Raw genomic sequence first — 9,309 nt, 5'->3', positions numbered from 1 at the left:
CTGTTTCCTGGCCCAGGGCTAGGGATGCTCTGACTACCTATGTCTGTTCTCCCTCCTCCAGGAACAAATAAAAATATCATCCCCTCCCCCCGATCCTGGCTCCTCTATTGGCCTGCTAGGCAAATATTTCATAATGTGGGCTCATCCAATTGGGCATCATGCCAGAGCCCAGCACCTCAGGTTGCCAGCGTGCGCCAATCAGGCGGGGCAGCCTGGGTGGGACTAGAGGGCTCCTGCTTTCCACATGGGAGGCAGCAGCATTACTCAGGTGGATGGCATCAAGGTGGGACTTGCCACTTTCTCAGAGCTGGGAAGAGGGGACAGGGCTGTCCATCAGCCAGCTGGAGGCGACCGGCACTGAAGGGGTTAAGGCCAGTCAGCATGTGTGGCTGTTAATGATTGCTACCCACCAGGGACCTGGTGAGTGTTAAAGGAGAACCTTTTCCCTGTTCCTGAGTGTGAAAGGAGTCAGGGCGAGAGCAGAGGGGACCCCAGAGAAGAGCCGGTGAGTGAGTGGTTATCTGTCTGCTGTATATTCGTCTGGGTGGCTCTGGAGCAGGTAAGAGAGCACCAATATTCCCATTGCATCAGCTAGAGTGGGCTTTTGTTACAACCGGATACAAATTCTCAGCTTGGGGCCAGATTTCGGTATCATTCCTATTTATTAGAAGGAAATCTTTAGGGTTGTCTTAGTCTAAGGGGTGTGAACTACTTGGCACAGAAGCCGGAAATACACATCATTGTCTGTCCTGATGCAGAGACAATGGTTTGGTGTGGCCACCTTGCACACAAAGCTGGAGTCTTGCTCTCCCCCTCTCCCTGAGCCATTGTCTCCGGAGAGGGGCTCAGGAGCTCTGGGCAGAAGCACCATCCGCCCCTTCACAGCCGTTTGCTGGGACCAGCCCAGAAGGAAGGCAGGGAGGGCACAGCCAAAGGAGACGGGCATAGCTGTGCCTTTTGCCTTTTACTCTTTTTACTTCAAGTCAGGTGTGGAGAGGTGGGAGGCAGGATGCAAGGGGTGGGGGTGGAGCAGAGAGTTGGCGGGGACTCAACGTGTTAGAAGACAAAGTTTGTCATTTGGGAGCAAAACAAATCCAGGAAGAGAGAGAACCAGTCTTTTGGGTTTAGATGTCTCTTGTCCCCTTGCCCCCAACTGCCCATTCAGGACCCTCATTCCCTCCAAATATTAGGCCTCTTTGACCCAGACACCTTCTCATGACAAGTCAGACTTGTGCAGGGAATGTGGACAAGAGTTTGTTGGCTTCGTTGGAGGAGGTGCCAAGACGGAATTTTCTCAGCTGATTCTGTGTGTGTGTGTGTGTGTGTGTGTGTGTGTGTGTGTGTGTGTGTGTGTGGTGTGTACTCATGCGTGCACAAAAAAATGAAAGACTGATTTGTCTCCAAAGCAGAACTGTTGACTTTACCCCCTCTTAGCCAGGAACCCTTTTGTCCCCCTGCCTCTTTCTTGGGAGGAAAAAGGTTCCATGACATAATGGTAATGGTAGGCAGCCCTGGAGGGGTCTGTTGGGTAGGAACAGCGTGCTCCCTGTGCCAGTCTTGAGAGATAAGGCAAACCCAACCCCCATGGCTTTCAGCTGTGGTGCTTCCTCCGGCTAAGCTGCCCACAGGCAGACAGAAACCAGGCACAATAAGGGGGAGGTGCCAGCCACCAGACCCAGTGGGACAGGAGCAAAAGATGCCAAGCTTCTGGGCACATGAGCCAACAAAGAGGGGGAAGTCGGGACTGGGAGAGGAGCCGGCCACTTTCCGTGTTCTGCCTCGTACTAAGAGTTAGCCACACGTAAGACTAGCCACCCTCTGTCCTCACACTCCCAGGAGAAGCAGCCCAGAGGAATTGGTATTCCCAGGCAGGGAGGGCTTCGTGAGCATACAACCTGCGCAGTTGCCCTGTGTCCTCAGAAGGGTTTGGTTTAATGTCCTTCTGTCACCATCCTGAACTTCTTAAGTTTTGAGCAAGGAGCCCTGCGTTTTTATTTTGCTCTGGGCACTGCCAAGTATATAGCCAGAGCTATTCCCAGGCCAGCCACAAGGGGCAGCAGCAGGATGGTGTTCATATGCTCCAACAGGCATAGGCGGACTCACCTGTTACTCAGGTGTCACTTACCAAGACTGGCTTCTGTCCTGACCGGGACCAGTACAGCATCCCTTTTCCTTTCTTCCCCTCTACCCTCCTCCCAAAGCATCTGTTTCTTCTTGTCTTAGCAACCTTGCCTAGTCTTCCTTCAAGGCTACTGTGTGGCATGGGGACAGGGGAGGGGCCAGCAGTGTCCCTTACCTGGTCCCCCCCCACACTTTCCTTTTCTTCCCAAGTTCTTCTTTCCATTACCTGGGCTCCAGTCAGGGTCTAGGTCTGGGAGTGCCTCTTCCATTCCTCTGAGATCGTCTCCCCTCCCCTCTCTAAGCCACGGTTATCAATGGACACATTCTGGCACCAGCTTCATGTGCTGTTTGTTTAGGAGTAGATTGTATCCCTGTGATTACCACAGGCTCCAGGCTGGGTGGGGGCCGGGGTGGGGACAGGGGAAGTGCAAGGGAAGGAAGACTCCTGAGCCTGCTGTCCTCAGTGGCAGTTCCTCTTCCCTCTCTTCCCCTTTGTGCTGGCTCCTCCCACTGTGGACCGCAGGACCCTGCAGACCATGCAGCCGACCTGTCTGCTCTTCCTCCCTCCAGCCTCTCCAGAAGTTGGCCAATCCAAGAAGGAAAATGAGGCAGGAAGGAGGGACAGTTCCTTGTTCTTTCACCTTTTCCAACCTCCGTGATCCTCTCTGTAACCTTTCCCAGTTGCCTCCCCCAGGGCCTGCCCCCAGTAGGGCTGTTAGTAACAATATTTTCAAGCCCTGGAGGGGAGTCTTAATGCATATATTTTATTATTTTTATTATTTTTTTATTTTTATTTTTTTTTTGCGGTACACGGGCCTCTCACCGTTGTGGCCTCTCCCATTGCAGAGCACAGGCTCCGGACGCGCAGGCTCAGCGGCCATGGCTCACAGGCCCAGCCGCTCCGCGGCATGTGGGATCTTCCCGGACCGGGGCACGAACCTGCGTCCCCTGCATCAGCAGGCGGACTCCCAACCACTGCGCCACCAGGGAAGCCCAATGCATATATTTTAAAATGATGTATTATCCAAATTAATTTTGATTGGTCTTTGGAATGTATCATTTGATTTTAGATTTTTAACTTTTTTGTTGTTGTTGGTAGCAGATTTCCTTTTTTTTTTTTTGGTTTAGCTGAGGACTGTAAGAGAGCTTGCATTTCCTGAGGACACTGAACACGTATCAGCGGGAGGAAGGACAGACTGGTTTGGAGTTACGTGTTTTATAGAGTCCAAAAAGATTAGAACTGGAAGGTGGCTTAGGGAACATCTAACCCAATGCTATCCGATAGAATACTCCACAGTGGTGGAACATGCTACAACTGTCCTGTCCAGTTAGGTGGCCTCTAGGCATGGTGGCTCTTGAGCTGTGGCTAGCGTGACGGAGAAACTGAAATTTTAATTTTATTTAGTTTTAATTAATGAAAATGTAAATAGCCACATATGACTAGCAGCTACTAAACTGGATGGAATAGTACTCCTTGTTTTATTTCATTCCTTTATCTTATAAATGATTATAACATCAGCCACTGACTGAGAAACTGTTATGTGCCAAGCATTCTCCTAGGTGCTTTAAATATGTGATCTTGTTTAATCCTCCCAGCAATGTGGTATCATTCCATGTTACAGATGGGGAAACTGAGGCCTGGAAAAGTAAAGAGGTCAGTACTGCTCAGCCACAGCCATGTGCCAGCCATTCTTTGTTTTCATGTTACAGCTCTCTTCAAAAGTTCTCCAAGTCCTTTCCCTTCCAGGTCTCACTTTCCCTCTCTGGGATGTCAAGGGAGCTCACAATGATTTTTCTCAGCACACAGAGGTGGAGACAACAACGTCTCTCTCCAGACACAGTCATTTCCTGGCTGGTTCCACTGGTGGCCCTTGTCCCCAAGCTCCTTTTGGATCTTTTCTACAGCAGACAGCAATCCGGGGAGATTCCTCTGCCCTTTGAGCCCTTAGCAAGCTCCCTGAGTACATGGGAAGTTCCAGATTCCTCACTCCCTGCAGAAGGAGGCGTTCAAAATTTCCCACAATCCATCTGCATCCCTGCTCACCCATTACTCCCAATCTAGGAGAGACAAGAAGCTGAGCCCTCCCGGGGGCAGGTGAGAAGCAGTGCTCACACTAGAGCTTTGCTGCCGTCCCACCTGCCTTTGCATCCACACTCCATGCAGCCCTCCGAGGTGGGGGCCTCCTTCTCCCAAAGCAGTCGCCGAGGCTCCTGCCTTCCTGCTCCCATTGATTTATTGCTCTCTTCTTCCCCAGACAAAGCCTCTGCTCAGTAGACTTTTATCAGAGTCTGGCTGGCCAGTAGGAAGTGAGAGGGGAGAGGAGGGGCCATGGAGCAGATGGAACCCACCCACTGGATTCCCTTGTGAGAGGATTCAAGGCTGAGCTCTCCTGCCTCGCACTAGCAATTCAACATCCCAGAGCAGAACAGCACATGTTCCCTCCTCCCACTGTGGTCAGACCACTGGCCTGCCTCTAAGCCACTCCACCAGACAGCCGTTCAGTGTCTGGGTGTGAGGTGCCGGCCAGGCACAGTGACAAAGAAGGTCCAGGTTGTAAGCAGTTTGTGTGCACCCAGGCAGGTGTGGTCGGACTAACATTTTGGGGTACCTCCCACCCTACATCACACACAGTGCCCAGACCTGTAGCCCGTGGGGGTTAGCAGCAAGAGGGTTTGTGACTTTCACCCTGTGTTCTTGCAGCGGGCCTTGTGGAGCTATAGTCTCCCCCCTGAATCATGAGGCTCTCTTCTCTCCCGGAGATGAGGAGCTCAGGTTGGAGGAGTAGCAGGGCCTGGAGACAACCAAGGAGACGGGAACTTTGTCTTGTCTCTCTTGTCACTATAGCTGGGGCAGTGACTCTCGGCTCCCCTGACTCTGGAATGGGCCTTGCCTTCTTCCCCGTGCAAGGACCAGAGACCACATGAGTTTAATGGTTTCCCTGTGTTTACCCCTTCAGAGCATCATCACCTTTCTTCCTCTGCTGTCTAGTCTGGTAGGAAATTTGTGTTGTCTTCTAAACAGGCCACCACTTATTACTACTGTTTCATTCCTAAAACGAGGAAACTGAGCCATGGAAGAGCTTGACGCCCACAGATTGCTGGATTGGGAACCAAGAAGGCATTTGTAGCTTTTGAGGGTGTGGAAGGAGGGGCACCAGCCCAGCTGCATTACTCTCCAAACACTCACTTTGTACAATTCGTTCCCTGGGGGTGGGTGGGGTGACTGCTGTCTGTGGGACACCAGGACCAAATCTGCTGAGCTAGGAATGAGGAAGGTTGGCTCGAGTGACCTTCCGTAGGCCTAGAAGCAGACAGCTGGGCTTCCTCAGTCTCTGAAGGGTAGGGGTTTGGGATTTGGCTCAGAGCTTGGCGGTGGGGTGTGTGCGTGGGGGGGGGGGGTGGTGGTGGTGGTAATTAATTATTGCTCTGCCCGTTACCTCTTGGGCCTCTTTCCAGTTGCTGACTGTCGGAGAAAGCAGCTTGGAGGCTGAGGGGAGGGGACTGGAGCCCTTTTCCCTCTGCTTCTATCTGCCTTAGCTGGGGGCCACTCAGGGGAAGGATGAGAGAAGGAAAATGTGGAGCTGGAGCCGTAGAGAGCTCCCGTTTCTCCTTTCATTTCCTTTTCCCCTGAGCAGGGACAGCACAGAGGCACAAGGGCAAGGAGCCTGAGGAACCCTAGGGAGCTGGGTTGCCCCAGTTTTCCAAGTTGGGCCAGCGTGTGAAGGAGGAAATGCCTCTCGAGCTGCCTGAGATGACTTCTGTGCTCAGAATCACAGTTCTTAACACCTGGAAGGGCCGTCGGTGTTCAGATAGTTAAGGAATGGTCATCCCAGCAATGACACTCAGTAATTTATCAACCAGAAAGGCCTGGAGTCCTGGAGGGCCCCAAGGTGTCTCTGGATCACATAGAGGAGGGGAGGGCCAGTTATTAAAATATTGAAATTCTTCCTCATTGGAAGAGTAGCCCTTTACCAACCAATATGGAAGAACTTCAGCATTTTAATAACTGGCATGGTTATGCTGAGTATCCACTCTGTTTATCTTTATTTTTCAGAAGACAAGTGGAGTTCCATAAAGTAAAATAATCAGTCTGAAGATAAGATCATCCAAGTTGGGGTAGATCAGCATGAAGGTTCCCCATGAACTTCCCCTGAGTGATATTTGTATTCTCCCCCTCACCAGACACACACACACTACGCATAAACACACACGCACGCGCTCACATACACACAGTGAAGCATTGCCCTGACTAAAGAGTACACAAGGCCCCCATACCCTTACCTGCAGTTGTAAGCTTGAATGTCCAGGCTCAGGAGATTATATAGTGAGAGACTAGAGAAGGACGTCCACCTAGGATGGAAGGGAGGAAGCCTGGATCTGGATCCCTGATTTGTAATTTCCATCCCTTGGCTACTGAGCCAGCTTTTCTGCTTTCTACCTGAGGTAGGGGCCAAACTCAGGTGAAATTCCTCCAGTGTTCCATGATTGGCCATAGCAGGGAAGGAAAAGGTGTTTTGACCCTTTGGGGCAGGGAAGGGGCTATGAGGACAGACAGAGTTTAGCAGGAAAGAGAGCAGCCTGGGCCTTATCTCCTAGGCGCTCAGCCCAGTAGCCAGCATTTTTGGATGTTCCAAGCTTACTTGGAGAAGACACTCTAATCTTGCCAGTTTGGAAATGACTGTGGCGCAGGAGGAGGGCTGGAGCGAGGGCAGGGAGGAGAGAAGAGAGTAAATGCAAGTACAGGGCTGACAGCTGTGTCCCTAGAGCCTGCAGGACTGGTATTTTGATCTGTTGGCAGCATTTGGAAAAAAGACAGTGTCAGGTAGAGGGGCCTTTCCCACTTGCAAATACCTAGAGGTGCCACCAGGGCCGACCCCTTTCGACCTCCCCTTTGTGTGGCTGCAGAGGGATTTGGGTGGGGAGAACTTGGCTAGGAAGTGTACTTTTTCCTAGGAATGACGGGGGTTGGTGGGAGTCTCAGGAATCAGGCACATCAGGATTGTTGAGAATGTAAACCAAGTTGTTTTTTCATTGGGAGAGAAAGGTAGAACACATAAAGCTCCTTGAAAATGATGATGAGATCCAGAGGGGAGGTGGAGAGCAGGAGTCAAAAGTCTCCCCACCTTCGCCTCCTTTGTCGGCTGCAGAAATCCTCCCTGGTGTGTGGACAGTCTGAGCTTGGAATTTGCTAGCTGGGGGAGAAGGAAGTGGGAGGCATGGGCCATAGCAGCCCTCCTTCCCACTCGCCTCACAGTCCTCTATCTAATGAGCGATAATGCCAGAAGCCAAAGCCTTGTCTGGATGGGAAAGCCTGGCGGGGCTAATTCTCAGGAGCTCTGGGGACGCCGCAGCTTGGTGTCCTGCAGATAACCAAGAGGGGCCCAGGGTGGAAGGAGTTGAATGTATCTCTCTAGTCCTTCAGTATTTATCACGGTGGGACCTCTGGGTGTCCATCCTGAGTGTGTGGTGCGTGTGTGTGCACACATGTGCGGACACGCATGTCTGCAAAGAGTCACGAAGACCCGGGTTGATTTTGCTGCTTTTGACTGTGTAGTGCCAGGTATCACTCCAGATAGATACCGATTCTCGGGGAGGACGTTTGGAGATGAATCAGTACACAGTTACCTCCATAGTGAGGCTGTCACTAGTGCCTGAAGTTAGAGGCTGCAGGTGTTTGTAGAACTGTAGAAAAGCCCAAACTAGATGGAGGACAAACGCTTGGAAAACGGAGAGGATCTACCTCTTTTCTTTGCAATTGATTGGTTTTGGCACTTCTGGAATGCCAGTCCCCGCATTCCCAGCCCCTGCTCCATCCACTGCCATCTTAAGCCTGAGACTGTGTGTTTTTCATTTTCTAGCTCCAGTACCTAGCATATTTCTTGATTTTTTTTAATATTTAAATATTTACTTATTTATTTATTTATCTATCTATTTATTTATTTATCTGGTTGAGCTGGGTCTTAGTTGTGGCAGGCCTCAGTTGTGGCAGGTGGGCTCCTTAGTTACAGCACATGGGCTCCTTAGTTGTGGCATGTGAACTCTTATTTGCAGCATGCATGTGGGATCTAGTTCCCTAACCCAGCCTCCCTGCATTGGGAGTGTGGAGTCTTATCGACTGCGCCGCCAGGGAAGTCCCTCTTGATTTGTTTTTAAGCAGAATAATCATAGGCATTATCTCTTGTGCATAAAATATTTCACATTTGGAAAGTTTCCAGTTATTATTTCATAGAATTAGAAAGTACCTCATTTGCATGTGAGAAAACTAAGGGCCAAAGAAGTCAAGTCACCCTCATGTTGGACCTTGGACTGAAAGCCCGGTGTTGCCAATTCTCTTCTCACTGATGGCACTGCCATTGGGGCCACCTTCATAGGTACCGTGGATAGGGGAACACCTAGTGGGCAACTCGGGAGTTTAGGGTTGCTCCTGTCTTCATAGCAAAATCTCCTTTATTGCTTGAGATTCCCCCTTCCCTTGGGTGGAATTCAAGGAGTCCATTTGGAGATGGATTCATAACCATTTGTTCTTGAGAAATGGAGGCCTTTGACATCCCAAAAGAAAGGGAAGAGGAGAGGGAAAAAAAAAACTGATTACCTGTCCCTGTTTCCCTTTTTTAATGTTCCATACCTGGTAAGTTCTTCCTGGTGTCTAACCTAATGAAAACCTGTCATCTGTGCAGTTTAGTGGCAAAGGAAAGAAACTCCAGCCAGGCATTCTGTGTGCTCGCTTAATCCTGAGGATTTCAGAGCTCTCGACAAGCAGGGGAAACCCTTGAGCCTTCCTTCCTCCTCCTGTGCTATCTTCAGTGGGCATGGGAGAAGTAATTTAACTTGCAAGTTAAGCAAAGGCTGTGGGAGGCCCCTGAGCTCAAATTGAAGGGAAAGGGATATTTTTGCCTTCTAGAGGAAGAAATCTCATTTCCCAAGGCACCTCCACCCCTCCTTCTGTGCAGATGAGCTTAATTTTCTTCCCCTCCTAATGAAGATGGATCAAAGCCAAGCTATATATTCAAGGGGGAGCCAGGCAGGGGAGCTAAGTGAAGGGGTGAGGGGACAAAAACAGAGCTGCTCTCATGGAGAGGAAGTAATTAATTTTAAGAGAGAGCAAAGATAGGGAAGCCCTTGGTAATAGAATGTTAAACTCCAAATGCAGGTGGCTAAAAATTAAATCAGAGCATATGGAGTTTCTTT

At 50.4% G+C, this 9,309-nt stretch overlaps 1 protein-coding gene across 6 annotated transcripts in view; it reads left to right on the top strand.

Annotated features, from left to right (window-relative positions):
• Positions 1–460: 460 nt before the first annotated feature.
• Positions 461–9,309, top strand: part of PLEKHA6 (pleckstrin homology domain containing A6) — a 55,517-nt gene continuing 46,668 nt past the window's right edge. For 4 of the 6 annotated variants that reach the window (XM_082833534.1, XM_082833532.1, XM_082833533.1 and 1 more), the window contains exon 1: positions 461–559. The gene's annotated coding sequence lies outside the window, so the exon portion shown is untranslated. The remainder of the gene's footprint in view (positions 560–9,309) is intronic. The other 2 variants (XM_082833535.1, XM_082833531.1) reach the window with 2 other exon arrangements.

The sequence above is a fragment of the Leucopleurus acutus genome (assembly GCF_964270905.1).
Source record: "Leucopleurus acutus genome assembly, chromosome: 2".
NCBI lineage: Eukaryota > Metazoa > Chordata > Mammalia > Artiodactyla > Delphinidae > Leucopleurus > Leucopleurus acutus.
This window is presented reverse-complemented; position numbering and strand designations above follow the sequence as displayed.